The sequence below is a fragment of the Prionailurus bengalensis genome, chromosome A2 (assembly GCF_016509475.1).
Source record: "Prionailurus bengalensis isolate Pbe53 chromosome A2, Fcat_Pben_1.1_paternal_pri, whole genome shotgun sequence".
Taxonomy (NCBI): Eukaryota; Metazoa; Chordata; class Mammalia; order Carnivora; family Felidae; genus Prionailurus; species Prionailurus bengalensis.
Genome location: NC_057348.1, coordinates 3,919,932 through 3,936,024, shown reverse-complemented (window position 1 = coordinate 3,936,024; position 16,093 = coordinate 3,919,932). Strand labels below are relative to the sequence as shown.

Here is a 16,093-nt window from a genome sequence, read left to right as displayed (position 1 = left end):
GGCGTAGACAGGGACAGTCCCCACTCAGGTTGGCAGGGAGCACCCTCCCTGGCTGGCCCAGGGTGGGGGGTGGGAAGCGAGCGGAGGCCAGGCGTGAGCCCCCCCCCCTCGCCCACACACACAGTGGAGTCCAAGGCCCGTCTGTCCCTGGGCCCCCCTTTGTTTCATGTGCGCCTGCCACCAGGTGGGGGCATGACATCGGATGGTGGCCGCCGAGGCTCTGGCAGTTCTGGAGACAGAACCCAGGTGCAAGGTGCAGCCGAGGGTGTCTGCCAGGCCTGGAGGGCAGAGTTGGAACCAGCCCCGAGCTGGGTCTGGAGATGAAACTGATTTGGTCTCAGACCCTGGGCTGCGGCAAGGGGGGGTCTGGGGAGGCCGACGTCAGCCGCAGCCGAGCCCCGTGGCGGGCCGGGCGGGCCGGGCGGGCCGCACGGACCGCTTCGTGCAGTTCCGCACAACAACTCCACGAGGGCCAGACCTCTGTCCTTTCTCTGCAGAGGAGGGAATGCGATCCGGTGACAGGGAAGCAACTTGCCTCAAGTCGGCTCCAGGAAGAAGCCGTCCAGCCAACCCTTGAACCCTGATCTGTCTGAGTCCGGAATCTATCCCGTTGCCCGTTCCAGGAAGGTGTGAAGGCCTTTCCGTGGGCAGAAGTACCCCTTCGCTCCCAGCACACACGCCCCCGTAGGCAACGCAGCTGCCATGACAGGCATCACCAATCAACGACAGAACTCTTTCCCCAGGAGCCAGAATCCAGGCATCACTAATGGACTGCCGCATCTCTTTCCACTGCAGAACCGGGACGCAGGCTCAGAACCTCTCTCCACACAGCCCCCGAGCAGCAACCTCCCATCAGCGAGCAGGTGTGCAGTTGGAGTTGTGGGGTAAACACAGGCTGACTCCTCTTTCCAGGAAACATTGCTCCTTCGTCTTCCAGACTGACAAATTTTTAGGTCACAAAATGCATTCCTTTCCCTGTTTAAAAAAAAAAAAAAATCCCTTCAGTTTCTTTTCATTACCCCGAGGATGAAATCCAAACTCCCGGCCCTACTTTTGTCCTTGCTGTCTGCTGTGCCCACCATGGCATCTCTTAGCTCTTGAGAGAGCTCTCCCGCCCCCCGCCCCCCTGGCTAGAGTCTCCCCGACACCTCCAATTCCATCGTGGTAACAATTGTCGTCTTTTGTGCTTCGCTTTGCTTGTCCCTCCCGCAAGGTAGGGTGTGGTCGGCAGTGTCTGGGAGGCTCTCTCTAAACTCCCGGAGCAAATAATCCCATTGGCTCAGCCTGGGCCCCTGGTCCAATCTGTTGAGACAGGAGGGTGGGGGTCACACGGTGGGCAAGGCTGGGGGCAGTGTGTTTCTGGGGCAGCAGGTCAGGGGCAGTTCGACGGGTCAGGGGCTGGGCAGACACCCCAGAAAAGGTATTAGAAAAGCAACTGTAGGGGCGCCTGGGTGGCTCAGTCGGTTAAGCGGCCACTTCAGCTCAATTCATGATCTCGCGGTTCGTGGGTTCGAGCCCCGCGTCGGGCTCTGTGCTGACAGCTCAGAGCCTGGAGCCCGCTTTGGATTCTGCGTCTCCTTCTCTCTCTGCTCCTCCCCTGTTCACGCTCTCTCTCTCTCTCTCAAAAATAAATAAACACTGGGGCGCCTGGGTGGCGCAGTCGGTTAAGCGTCCGACTTCAGCCAGGTCACGATCTCGCGGTCCGTGAGTTCGAGCCCCGCGTCAGGCTCTGGGCTGATGGCTCAGAGCCTGGAGCCTGTTTCCGATTCTGTGTCTCCCTCTCTCTCTGCCCCTCCCCCATTCATGCTCTGTCTCTCTCTGTCCCAAAAATAAATAAACATCGAAAAAAAAAATTAAAAAAAAAATAAATAAATAGACACTAAAAAAAATTTTTTTTAATTTCAAAGCAACAATAAGACCATAAGTAGAGCTAATAATAACACCAAGGAATCATAGCGAATATTAAAATTTCAACAGTAAACATCATCCATATGTGGCATATGGGGAAACTGAGGCACAGGGAGGGCGTGTGGACTGCCCAAGCTCACACAGCTAAGCACCCAGGTTTTCACCAGACGATACACATCCATGCAAGACCCCGTGCATAACTGACGACAGGACGTGAGGGCCCCTTCCGACTGTGGGGGGCTGTGCCCCTGCCCTTCCGACCTCCTGGGAGGGCACCAAGGACAATTCCCTTCCCACAACGTCCCACATCCTCTGCGACCTTCATTCGGTCTCGGCATGGCTCCGCGAACACGTAGGGCTTTGACTCTGCAGCAATTACATTGTCTTTGCGGCCACCTTTCCCCAGCGTCCCTCGGGGGCCTGGCGCCCACAGCTGCGGGTGAAGTTTGCGTGTCGAGGACAGGAAGTGTCTATCTTTATATTCCGGCGTGAACGAGCCTCAGTCTCATGGAAACGGCATTTTCTTTCTCCTCCTAATAAACAAGAATTTTTTTTTTTTTCTCCTCTGCCATCCCTTGATTCTCGGGTCTGAATTGTCTAAAGGCTTAAAACACTTCCGACTACGTCAACACATTTTAACGTTTTCGTCTCCTGAACGAGAAAAGCAGGAAACGGGGCAGGGTGGGGGTGGGGGGAGGAGTGAGAACAGTTTGATTGTATTAACAGGAGTATGGAGGGTAAAAATAGGGAGGTGACTGTGCCACGTTCTCTGCTGGGAACCTCACCGGGAGGGGAGGGTGTTCAGTTCAGAAAACTCGGATAAACCGGGGGGCGGGTAAGAAGCCAGAGGAACTGGGCATAACACGTGTCTTTCAGTTTTTTCATTCCCAAGTATTTATTGAGTACTCGATGTGTGTCAGGCGGAGCCCTAGGGGCTGGGGACACAAGTGTGAACAAGCCGATAAAAAGCCCCGCCCTCGTGGCTCGCAGGATGCAGGGGAAGACAGATGTTACGCAGCTAATTCCACAATTAGCTCTCACACTTAATGATCTAAACACGAACTGTTCCAGGAGGCAGGAAGCCAGGAGGGCCACGTCCGACTTCTCAGCTACCGGGCAAAGGAGGGACAGCCGAGCGCTCGGGAAGAGCATTCCTGGCAGAGGGAACGGCATGTGCGAAGGCCATGAGTCAGGAAGGAGCTCATGGTGGAGAAGAAGACAGGGCAGAGAGAGGTTGGCTGGGCCTTGCAGGTCCTGGGGACGGGGAGTCGCTCTGTGGAGCCCTAGGATGCTCTTGAGAAGGGTCGGGTTTGGGGCATGGGAGGAATCATCGATTGAAAGGGGAAAACATTCATTTGACGAACATTTATTGAGCACCTGCGGTTTGCCGGGCCCCGAGTTGGCTGCTGGGGCCGCGGGAGCAACCAAGACAGGGAATATCGGCCTCTCTTTAATAGCGAGGAAACTGAGGCTCAGAGAGACGACGTGGCTTGTCCGGGGCCACAGAGCTGCCCGGTGGCAAGCGTGTGACTCCAAAACCTGGGATTCATCTGGTCCTTAGAAGAAAATCAGAAGGGCTGCCTGGAGGAGGAGAGAAAGGGGGGAAGGGGAGGGAGGAGGGGGGGAAGGAAGGAAGGGCTGGGGAGGAGGGGGGACTTTCGGAGCACCCTCCAGGCAGCAGGACCAGGGCCAGGGACAAGGTGTAGACCGGCCAGATTAAAGGAAAATGACTCTTAGCAATGCCCCAAACGAAGGTGGCTCTCCCATGTAGGGAGTGAGGGTCCCATCGCTAGAGGTGTGTAAGGCCAGCTATGTCAGAGAGGGATTTCCGCTCTGGAAAATCCACTGTCCTCCTCGCACCCCTCGACTTTCCGGGGGCCTGTGGTGCGGGGCGCAGAGGGGGCCCCACCCGTGACCCCGGGGCCGCCTGGGCTCAGTTCCACTCAGTGTCACCAAGACCCGATTTCCAATTCCAGGTCTGCTGTGGGGACCTGCGCCGGCCCTCAACCTGTCTGTGTCTCGCCTGTAAAATGGCGTCATAACAGCACAGCCCTCCCGGGGCTGCGAGGGGGCCCCGGGAAGCATCAGGAACAGCATCTGGAACAGGTAGTGCTCAGAAAATGCTATTTCTGGTGACATCTCTAACTCGGGTCATCAGCGGGGGGCCGTGGTTGTCACTGGGGCCTTGGCGGGGGTCTGGGACACACTGGGAGTGGCTGGCAGCGTCTGACAGGCCTCTAGGGGCGATGCCACCAGGGTCCTCAGCTCCGCCCTCTGGGGACTCTTGCTCAAGTGCTCCGGGATGGAGTAGGCGCCCCTTCACTCAGTCATGGGGGCTCGAACACCTCAACCTGGGGCATCAGTGGCGGGAGCCAGAGAACTCGGGGGGGGGGGGCTGTGGGCGCCCCTCCCCCCGGCGGGTACCCGCCCCAGGCCGGGTCCTGGGCAGGCGGCAGCACCTGGGCCCGCGCAGTCCCCTCCACGCTGGTCCCCGGCTCCCGCTCTCCCTCCCCGGCCCCGTCGATCTCCCCTCAGCAGCCAGAGGGCGCCCGTGAGCAGCTCAGTCAGGGGCCGCCCTCCTCTACCCTCAGCCCTCAGGGCCGCCCTCCTCTCGGAGGTTAAAGCAAGAGGTAAAAGCCCCCAAAGCCCTGCGCGGCCTTCCCTGGCCCTCCCTGCCCTCTGTCACTCTGCTCCAGCCGCAAGGGCCTCCTCCTCCAACATGCTTGGCCCTGCCCCGCCCCAGGACCTTTGCGTGGCTGTGCCCACAGCCTGGGACGTTCTTCACCCACTGCCTTCAGGCCTCCGTTCACCCATCATAACGAGACCTTCCCTAACCCCCCTGTTTAAAAGCGTACCCCCAACCCTTCCCCTTTCCTGCCCCACCCTCCGCCCTAGAACTTCCCACCGTACATTTATCTGCCCGATGTATCTGTCTCTCCTAGTAACACGACGGCCAGGGGGTGTTGCCTGTTTTGTCCCCTGCTGCGTCCCCAGGGCCTGGCCCACAGTAGGTGCCCCCCCAGGAGGCATCTGTCAGATGCACGGACGAATCAAGGAATGAGCTCCGGGGGCCGCGGGGCCCAAAGCCCAGCCCTGCGTCTCCCAAGCGATGCGAGCCTCCGGGCACCGCCACCCCCTCCGAGCCTCGGTTTGCTCTGCTGTAAAAAGGGCAGAAAACATCAGTTTTACTCCATGAAGACGATTCCTGCTGCTCGGCTGGGGGGAAGCCCGCAGCCCCCCCCCCCCGCCCCCCCCCCAGCCAGGTGCCCGTCAGATGAAACGTCCCTGAGGTCTTGCGTCTGTCACCTGCCCCCCTCCCCTGGGCCACCCGCTCCCGGCTCCGGAACGTCCCAATCTTTCAGTTGTGTGTGTGTGTGTGTGTGTGTGTGTTCCGAGGAAAGTCATGACAATATTGGGGGACAAAGACGGTGGCCATAGGCTGGGGGGGGGGGCGGCAGGCGCCGCACCTGCGACGCTGCAGCGTCTTCGAGTCCCTCGGGCACAGGAAAAGCGCCCCCCTCAAGGGCCCCCCAAGTGCCAGGCACCGGGAGAGGAGCTGCACGGGTAACTGGGACGCAGGCGAGCGGATTTATTTAGCACTTCCCGTTTTATCCTGCGCGACATCGCCGCTGCCAGGACGATCCCACTCGCCGCGTGGCCGGGTGGGAGCTGGGGGGGCGGGGGAAGGGCCAAGCGCAGCCCCCCGCGAGACTGCCCGCCGTGCGTCACGCCCCCCGCTCCAGCCTGGAGCCCGGTTTCCGCTGGGAGGTGAGCCGACGACACCATCACGTCCACCAAGGACCTACTGGGTGCCAAGGACCTACTGGGCGCGGGGCACCGCCCCAGAAAGGTCAACCAAAGGCCAACCCTGCGACAGGGACAGCGGCCCTCGCAGGTGGGGCTGACTTGCCACCGCCAGCCCCTCGCTGCCAGAGGCAGGAGGCGCCCCTGGGCCCAAGCACAGTTTGAGGACAGACTCACAACCTTCCGAGGAAAACCGTCCCCTGAGCGCCTGTCCCCCCTCCGAGTGTCTGGTCGTGGGGAGGAGGATGTCACTCTGGCCCATCCCACAGCGGTAAGGGTGACCCATGCCTCATCCCGTCCACATGCGCCAGCCCGGAGCCTCCCGTCTGTGCCCGGAAGAAAGCCCTCCCCCTTCAAGGACCTGTCCGGGTGCCCCAGGACTAGCCCCCACCCCACCGCAGCGGCACGGCAGTCTATTCCCAAGATGCACCTGGGCATGGTATGCAAATGAAGGGAGTTAACCCTTTTCCTACAGAGGGGCGGTCCCACGCAGCAGGTGTTCAGCAAGCCCCGCCTCGTGCTTGGCTCTGTGGGGTGGACGGGTTGATGGGCCCCCTGCCATCCCAGGGCCCCAGCCCGGCTTTCGAAGCGACTTCAGTAAGTGAGTCGTAAGTAAGGCCGAGGGCTGAGGGCTGGAAGGGTCGGGAGGGCGGGAATAGGGGCAGAAAGGGACGGAGAGGGCAAGGCTGGCAGGAGGCACAGGCCGGAGGGGGGGGGGGGGAAAGCCCGGAGGGAACACCGTCTGGGAAGCAAAGGTCACAGCTTCTGCAGTCAGGCTGGTCTTTGCCCCAGTCCTGTGTCTGAGCCCGTGATGTCCCGGAGCCTCAGTCTCCTTATCTGCAAAATGGGTCTCAGGAAGGCCCGTCCTACCTGGGGCATCGCCAACTTTCAACAAGATAATTCAGCCCGTATTGGCCTTCGGTGTTCCTCAAACAGCAGTCTCTCGGGAGCGCTTGACCACCGGTTACTTCAGAATTTCCTTCGACCCACTTGCCAGCTTCTGGGGCCGTGTAAACGTCGTGCTTGAAAGGGCATGTGTTGTCGCCCCTCGCCAGCCAGGCCTGCGCGCGAGTCCAAACGGAAGGAGCCCACAAAGGCGAGCACCACTAGCAAGTTAAAGGCGCCTAAGGCTGAAGGTGACGGAGACGAGGAAGGAAAAGCCGGCGGCGAAATCAACACACGTCGGAGAAGCCACGGCCTGGGAGCCCCGGCCTGTGTTCTCCCGCCTTCTCTGCACGGACTCCCAGCCAGCCCAGCGCTCTCCTTCCTGGGAACGGCGGGCAGCAAACGGGAGCAGGCAGGCTTTCGGGGGCCACCCGGCACCCACCTAAGACTTTCCCCTGGAAGGAAAATAGAAGCGAACGGCTTCGGAGGTCAGCGATTCTGTGCATTTTCGTGCTCGATGTGAAGACGCCAAAATCACCCCGTGTTCCCCCCACCCTCCCCCGCCCCCGGACATCCAGGTGGCCAAGCTTGGGGCCTGTGGCAAAAGTGGGGGTGGGGGACTCTGGCTTGGCGAGGCTCGCGTCTGGGTCTGGACGGCGAGGCCGGGCGTGTCCCTTGGACCCTGGATACAACGTCCAGCACAGCCCCCCACCGCACCCCCCAGTGGAAAACCCAGGAGTGTGTCCCGGAGAACGGGTAAGACAAGAGGCCTGTCTGCACCAGCCGGTAGGAGAGAACAGGCCAGTTCTGAAGACTGTCATCGGGTCCCCAGGGAGGCAGTGTTGACAGGCACAAACGTCGGAAGCCACACCCACGCCCAGCCACGGGACACCCCCCCACCGGGGACACACACACCGCGAGGTGCTGCTCAGCCTTTCAGTATGCTCCTTTACAAACGTTTTTCTTCGGAAATGATCACAGCTTCACAAAGAGTTGCGAGAGGCCCCTCACCCAGCTTCTCCCAAGGGTCACATCTCGCAAAATCATGGAACACGGTCACCGTCAGGAAACTGACGTTCTGCAGCCCACCGACCTCGTTCAGATTTCTGAAGTTTCCATGCACTCACACGTAGGCATGCCTGCGGGCCTCGTTCTTGTGTGTGAGTGTGTTTAAAGTTTATTGATTTTGAGAGAGAGGAGTGGGCATTCGACTGAGCAGGGGAGGGGCAGAGAGAGAGAGAGAGAGAGAGAATCTCAAGCAGGCTCCTCAATGTCAGTGCAGAGCCTGAGGCAGGGCTCGACCTCACCAACCGTGAGATCAGGACCCCAGGTGTCCCTGTGTGCGTTATTCTTTACCATTTTATCATACATTCAGCTTTATGCGACCCCAACCCAACTGAGATGCACAACTCTCTGTCACCACAAAGAAACATGCCGCTTTAAGAAACAATTATCTGGGGGCGCCTGGGTGGCGCAGTCGGTTAAGCATCTGACTCTTGATTTCGGCTCAGGTCTTGGGCTCGTGGTTCATGAGTTTGAGCCCTGAGTCGGGCTCTGTGCTGACAGTGCAGAGCCTGCCTGGGATTCTCTCTGTCACCCTCTCTCTTCCCCTCCCCTGTTCGCACACTCTCTCTCTCCCTCCCTCAAAAAAAAAAAAATAAATATTAAAAAAAAAAAAAAGATCCATGCCTATGTTTTCACCCAAGAGTTTTAGGTCTCATGTTTAGGTCTACGATCCATTCTGAGTGAATATTTATATACGGTGTGAGGTAGGGATCCAAATTCACACTTTTGCGTATGGATATGCAGCCTTCCCGGGGCCACTTGTTGAAAAGACCATTCTTCCCCTCACTGAATTGACACCCTTGTTGAAAATCAGTTGACCCTAGATGTTTATTCTGAGCTCCCAATTCTTTTTAAAAAAATTTTTTTAATGTTTATTTTTGAGACAGAGCACCAGCAGGGGAGGGGCAGAGAGAGGGAGACACAGAATCCGAAGCAGGCTCCAGGCTCTGAGCTGTCAGCACAGAGCCCGACGCGGGGCTCGAACCCACGAACAGTGAGACCATGACCTGAGCCAAAGTTAGACGCTTAACCGACTGAGCCCCCCAGGCGCCCCACCGAACTCCCAATTCTATTCCGTGGATCTACATGTCTGTTCCTATGCCAGGACCACAGGGTCTTAGTGACTAGCTGTGTAATACCACTCGGAAATTTACAAGTGTGGGCCCCCCACCTGCGTCCTTTCTCAAGATCGTTCTGTTATTCTGGGTCCCTTGAATTCCCATGTGAATTTTAGGATCAGATTGTCCAATCCTGCAAAGCATCCAATTGGGATTCTGAAAGGGATGAGATCAAATCTGTAGTTCAATTTGGGGAACGTTACCATTTCAACAACATTAAGTCTTCCAGCCCAGCTACAAACGAGCCACTTTTCCATGTATTTATCTTTTCTGTAATCCACCCCCCCCACGCCCGCGCCGGCGAAACTTTGTTGCTTTTGTAGCGTTTCTCATCTCTTTTGGTAAATGCATGCCTTATTCTTTCTGATCAGTTGTAAATGGGATTGGTTTCTTCACCTTGTCTTGTTAGCTCGTGGCCGCTGCGCAGGAAGTTCGATGCCTTTTGTACGTACTGATCCTAGATCCCGCAGCCCCGAGGACCTGGTTTACTGGCTCTAATACTCTCTCAGTGGGCTCCTTAAGATTTTCTCTATACAAAATGATGTCACGTGGGGCGCCTGGGTGGCGCAGTCGGTTAAGCGTCCGACTTCAGCCAGGTCACGATCTCGCGGTGCGTGAGTTCGAGCCCCGCGTCAGGCTCTGGGCTGATGGCTCGGAGCCTGGAGCCTGTTTCCGATTCTGTGTCTCCCTCTCTCTCTGCCCCTCCCCCGTTCATGCTCTGTCTCTCTCTGTCCCAAAAATAAAAAAATAAAAATAAAAAACGTTAAAAAAATTAAAAAAAAAAAAAACAAAATGACGTCACGAGCGAACAGAGGTAGGTTTACGTCTTCCTTTCCAGGCTGGGTGTCTCTGATTTCATTTTCTTGCCTAAGTGCCAAGTTACAACTTCCAGGACAAGGCTCAGCAGGAATGGGGAGCACAGACATCCTTGTCCTGTTCTTGATCTTTAGGGGAAGAGGTCCAGTTTTGCACCATTAAGTATGTTAACGAGAGATGCACTTTGTCCGGTTGACGAAGTGCCCTCCCGCGCCTTGAGCGGTTCCTCAGGAAGAGATGGTGAGTTTTGTCAAATGCCACAGCCAGGATCCGAACTTATGTTCCTCTGGTTCCAGAGCCCTCATGCTTACCTGATGTTCTAAACAAGCGGACCCCCGCCTCCCAAAGGAGCCCCACGTGGAACCCAGTAAGGACCAGGGGAGCAGCAAATGGGGTGTCCCCATAGGCCCCTTTTCTCTTTGGCATTTGAGGGGAATTTGCAAAGGGAGAGCGCGCACAATGTTTAATTTTTTTTAACGTTTATTTATTATTTTTGAGACAGAGCGAGACAGAGCATGACGGGGGAGGGGCAGAGAGAGAGGGAGACACAGAACCGGAAACAGGCTCCAGGCTCCGAGCCATCAGCCCAGAGCCCGACGCGGGGCTCAAACTCACGGACCGTGAGATCGTGACCTGAGTCGAAGTCGGACGCTTAACCGACTGAGCCACCCAGGTGCCCCCGTGCACAATGTTTAATCGGAAGGAATGTCTCATGATGGTGAAATCGCTACCATTGGGGCAAATCCTGCAGGGGTTTAAGGCCGGGTTCTGCGCAGACAATCCTGAAGTTGGCGTGAGGGGTCCTGTTTATATACAGCAATGGACGGCTGACGGTCCTGTGGTTCCCTTGCCATGGCCTCCATCAAAGCACAGCGGAGCTAATTACCAGGTTCTGGAAGACGCCGGGGCGGAGGCTGGGCTGGCAAGGGAGGAGGAGGCCTTCCCCACCCTCCAGCAGAAGACGCAAATGTGCACTTCCCGAACTTTTCCCCCAACAAACAATGAGCCACACCCACAGCTGGCCAGGCAAGCCGACCCAAAAGGGACCCAGAACCCACCAGGCCCCACCTCCCAATCCGTGTTTTCCACTTTGAGGCTTTGAGGCTTAAGCCACGCCCCCGAGGAGAACATTCCCTCTGGGTTCTCTTACGCTTACGGGAAGGCTTGGTTTGGTGAATCCTTAACAACCTTTCTGACACTCGTCAAACTCCTGGGGCTGCGACGATATCAGACTAGACTGTTCTGTTCTCCTTGTATTAAATTTTTATGGTCACCCGGCTAGCTGTCCTGTTTTTCCCATTTACAAGGGACACGTTTGTCAAGAACCTCTTCTGGGTTAGGCGTGGGGGTGTTTGACATGCTGTAACTCATTGAAGCCTCCCCAAAACCCTGGGAGATGGAGACGATTACTATGCCCCATTTACAGATGGGCAAATGGAGGCACAGCCAACATGCGGAGACAGACAAAAACAAGCAAACTGACCAAAAGATAAAATCATTCCAAACTGTAATAAATAGGCCGGCACTGCGGTGGAAATGAACTTCAGCAGGACGGTCAGGGAGGGTCTCTCGGAGATTTGAAGGATGAGGGGGATCTGACCCTGGGAAGAGCAAGAGGAAACGCATCCGAGGCAGAGGGAACAGCCAGTGCAAAGGACTTTGATGTTTGCAAGGAACAATGAAGAGAAGCTGCGGGCGGAGTGGAGTGAGCAAGGAGGTGAGGGCAGGGAGGGGACAGGGGCCCGGTCATTCGGGAGCACGTGTAGGACTGGGGATTTGACCCTGAGTGAGACATTATCTATCTCCTTCCCTGCACTGTTAGCTCTTGGAAGGTCGGAATTTTTTAGCTCGTTTTTTGTTTGCTCCTGTGTCCTCAATGCTTAAAGTGGCATGGCACACAGATCGATGGCCTGAATGGGTGGGTTTCCGGGGCATATGCTGCATCGCATTTTACCCCTTTGCTGTTCACAAAGGAACTCTCAGAGGTAGAGGTGTTGCCCCATTTTGCAGATGGGAACAGCGAGGCTCCGAGGGACTTGTTCGAGGTCCCCTCCCCTCATAGGTGATAAGGCTGGGACTCGTGCCATATCCAGCCGTCCAGAGCCAGCAGTCTCCTCTCTCGTTGCCTTCATGGGGCATGCAAGGCTTGAGCACCTGCTGTGTATAAGGAACCATGCTAAGCGTTTGTGCCCAGACCATCCTGTTTGATCCATCAAGATGGGGTTGGGTCTCCGTTGCTTGGATGAGGAAACCAAGGCCAGATTGTCAATGGTTAGGTCAGGGTCATGCAGCTAGGAAGGAGAACCAAATAGGCGCTGCAAACCTGGCCGCTGCACTGGCCGCCGGGAAACTCCGAGCTTAATTTAGGTTCCTTGTTTAATTATTCATTCTCTCCTCTCTCTTCTCCTATTTATGACTTCCGCCTTCTCATTTTGTTCCCGGGGTTAATGCCTTTTGTTTATATCTGCATCTTTGGCCTGGAATGAATGAATCAACGATTTTGGAGGAGAAAAAAACCCCAAATTCTAAACTTGTGTCCTTTTGTGGGCACAACGCCCTGTCCAAAGACATACCTTGGAGAAATAAAACGCTTTCAGGGTGTTCAAAACTTGTCTCTTGTTTGGTGTGTCTTTTTTTTTTTTTTTTTCCCTCATCCCATTTTCTAGCACCAACTACAGGCTAGGCAGCACATTATCCACTGTTCATCCTTCCACTGTCTTATGAGCAGGGGCTACTTTGTCCCAGTTCACAGACAGGACACTGAGACCCAAAGGGGCAAACCCATTTCGCAAATGGGAAAACGGAGGCTCAGGGACTTACACGCAAGTCACGGTCTGAGGCGTGAGGGGTTCCTATGGCGCTTCGTTCTGACTCCAGGGCAGCAGGGAATGGCAATTAGGTGGGATGTTTGTAACGCGCTCATCCTGTAGGAAATGCCCCCGCATCCATTCAGCCAATACACAGGGCTCCCTCGGCCCTTTGGAGTCACGTCCTAGTGTGACCAGAATTAAACCACAATGATGGATTAGGGAACGGAGCGTGGGGCGGCTGGTGGCGGCGATCTGGGAGGGCTTTTCCCGGGAGCTGGCATTTGAGCAGAAATCCTAAGGAGAAGGAAAAGATCTCGGGGGAACGCTCTTCCAGGGGAAGGAACAGCAGGGGCAAGGGCCCCCGGTTCAGGAGGGCGCAGGGGGGAGGAACCGTAGAGAGCTGGCCGGGGGCTGGAGCACGGACATTCCCGGGCAGGTAGTGGGTGCGAACGTGGATGTGTTCGAAGGGTGCCGGGGGAGCCGCAGCGGCATTTAAAGCAGGGCCTGGCAGGCGCCACGCCCTAGATGCCAAGCGTCCGGGGTCTCGGACGCGAAACCGGGGTCGGAGGAGTCCCTCGCGCTGACGCCACCGCCCACGCGTCCCGCGTAACCCAGCGCCCCGCGCCCCACGTGCTCTCGCGGACCTTTAAACGCCCCGGGGGCACGTGACCAACCCACGCCGTGTCATTGGCCGGGGGGGCGTGGCCGCCGCGCGGCTGCGCAGTGACGCGCGCGGGCCGGCCCCGCCCCGGCCCCGCCCCCGGCCGGCGGCGGCGGCGGCGGCGCTGGCGGAAGGGATGACGTCACCGGCTGGGGGGGCGCGCGATCCGGCGCGAGGGGAGCGCGAGCCGCAGTGAGTGTCCTCGCGCCGCCCGCCCGGCAGCCCGGCCGGCGCGCGCACGCCGGGAGCCGCTGGCGCTCGGGCTCCGCTCGAATCCCATGCAACAGCCAGGATGTGAAGCGGGGCAGAGCCGGGGGAGCCCAGCCCAGCCAGCCTCCAGGTAAAGGGGGAAAGAAACGTGCATTCGAGTGCAAAAAAACCTGCAGCCGCTCCAGTGGGGGGTCTCGGAGGCGGCGGAGTGGGCAGCGCGCCGGCTTTGTGCCGGGAAAGCCTGCACGGCCATTGTGCTCGGAGGATGCTCCGCTGCAGCCGGCTGCACGCCCAGCCGCTGCGCCTGGCTAGCGGCGTCCGAACAATGCCCCCGAGGGGCTGGGCCGGGGCGGGTAGGGGCCGCGGGGAGGGCTCTGCGGGCGGGGCTGGGGGGCTTCGCCGCGGCGGGGGAGGGGGCTGGGCTGGAATCGCCCGGAGCGCGGCGTTGGAAGCTGCCCAGCGCCGCCGGCTGCACCACCCCGGGCTGCGGGCGGGGCAGAGGCGCGGAGGGGGGGACGCGCGTGTGTGCGGAGGGGGAGCTGGCCCCGGCGGCTCCCGGCCAGGCTCCCCGGGCGGGTCCTGGAGGCAGGGGGCGCTGTGCCGGGGGTGGGGGTGGGGGCTCGCGGGCGCCCCGAGTGGAGACCAGCCCGGGACGGGTGGCTCCAGCTGGGAGCGAGGGCGGACCGGCCGGTGCGCCCAGGGCGGCTGCTCTGCCCGCCGCCCTCGCTCTCCAGTCCCCCTCCCCTGGAGACCTCCGACTCAACACCGTCTCACCCTAGCGCCCTCCGGGCCTCGTCGATCCCTGGGGAGGGGGGGCCGCCCCTCCGACACCCTGGCCTTGCCCCACCCTTCTGCGGCCCCGGCGCCCCCCCCCAGCCCCCCCAGGCGGGGCGAGGCTCAGCCCCCAGCCCCAGGGACTCTGGCGGACAGACGGACGGGCGCGCGCACCGGTCCCCGACTTGTCCGCGGCGCTAGGGGCCCCTTGGGGATCCCGGGAGAGGGGAAGCCGCCCCTGGAGCCAGCAGCCCGGGGGGTTTTGCGCGCCCCGGGAGCCCCCTTAGGGGCGGCGGGGGGGGGGAGGGGAGGTGACGTCATCCGGGGGGGCGGAGCCGTCGGAACCGGGTTAGGGGGGGCTGGGGGGCGTGCCCTCAGGAGAGCCCCCCCGGAGTTAGGGTGCCGGAGTCCTGGGCGCAGGGGTTTTGGCCAGGTTGCGGCCAAGTTCATTGCTCCTTATGGAAATCTCTCCGAAATTTAGGATCCCCCTTAGCACCCCTTAAATCGTGGACACTTTCCTCCATGAAAACCCCCTAAATCGGAGAACTCCCCTAAAGCTGTTTTTTTTTTCCAGAATTCTCAAATCAGCGAACCCTTCCGCAAACTGCGATTTTTTTTTTCAGCCACAGTTCCTATCCCCCCTCCCCCCCCAAATCTGGAACCTCCTTCTTAGTGACCCTTCCCCTTATTTCAAATTCTCCTGTGGTACCGTACCTGTGCCGCTTTTGAGAATGCCCCTTCATCACATTTCGTCACCCCCTAGGGACCTCATTTCCCAAATTAACAAACCTCCCCAGCGCCTCCAACTGGGGGACACCTCCCCTCCCCTCCCTAGACTCAACTGGGATTCCCCATTTCCCCCACCTCAATCCGAGGGAGTCCCCATTCGGAGCATGGGGTCCTCCTATCACCGGCCAATCCCCCACCCCCCCTGAAAAATTAGCCTGGCCACCCTAGCTAGTGAAGGGGGGTGTCTGAGGTGTCCAGGTTGTGTGTTAACAGTCTAAGCAGCGGGGACAAAGCTGGAGGGTCCCCGAGAGTCCCAAGGACAGGTACCAGCCTGCTCTGGGCCCCAGCGGCCTGGGCCCAGACTTTGGCCGCCTGTGTTCTAGCTTTCCCTCCGTGTCCCCCATCACTGCTGTTCCTGGGGTGCCGGGGGCAAGGGCCCCTTTTGTTTGGGGGACCTGCTTCTCCCTCTGTGCCGCCTTCCGCCCGTGAGAAGAGAGAGCCCGTCTGCGCCTCTACTCTTGTGTGATACCAGCCGCTGTTGCTGGAGCTTTTATTAATGGCCGAGGGATTCGGTCGATTTCTGCCATTTGCATAACTCCCCTCCCCCTCCCAGGGTCCCTTCCTTTGTGCCCCCCTCCTCCTGCCAATCTCGCCCGCCTTCTGTCCCTCAGCTCTCTTCTTCCTCTGCCAGCTGATACTTTGGCTGCTGAAGGCAGGCAGCTGGGGCTGGGGGCGGCTGCTCACCACCCCCGCACCCCAGAGCCCACCAACTTGGTCCTGGGTCTCCGAGCCGGAGCCCCCTGCCCCCTGCCCCCTGCCCCCTGCAGTGCCCTCCGCCCAGCATCTCTGGCTGCCTTGCTGTCTGTGTGTGTCTCCGTTCTTCTCCAGAAAGCATCCTCCTGCCCAATCCCCTGGGCCTGGGGGGGCACCTTCACCATGACGGTGCACTTCTGCCTGGGGCCTGGGCCCCCCCCAGCCCCCTGGGGGATGCCACCCGCCATCCTCGATTGCCTTGAGAGTTGGTATAATTGGGCTCAGGCAAACAAATCGTCGCGGGAGACCCGGCCTGCCTGGTGAGCTCATGTGCTTTTCTATTCCTGCCACCCCAGCCGATGACATCGGCCCCCCAGGGGATGAGCGGGGCTGGTGCTGTCACGCCAGTGGCCTGGCCCACCCGCCACCCCCTGCAGGAGACAGGAGACGGGACGGACATTCTGGCGTGGCCGGGTATGGCCTTGGAGGACGCTGCCGGGGTGGTGGCTGGGCCCCTGGGGGATCCCTCCTCTTCCTGGATCCCTTCCGGGGGGTGGGGG

The 16,093-nt window shown here is 59.1% G+C and overlaps 1 protein-coding gene across 4 annotated transcripts in view; it reads left to right on the top strand.

Annotated features, from left to right (window-relative positions):
- The first annotated feature begins 13,263 nt into the window (after positions 1-13,263).
- The window catches only part of PTPRS (protein tyrosine phosphatase receptor type S), a 93,210-nt gene continuing 90,380 nt past the window's right edge, over positions 13,264-16,093 (top strand). For 2 of the 4 annotated variants that reach the window (XM_043586287.1, XM_043586283.1), the window contains exon 1: positions 13,264-13,407. The gene's annotated coding sequence lies outside the window, so the exon portion shown is untranslated. The remainder of the gene's footprint in view (positions 13,408-16,093) is intronic. The other 2 variants (XM_043586281.1, XM_043586277.1) reach the window with 1 other exon arrangement.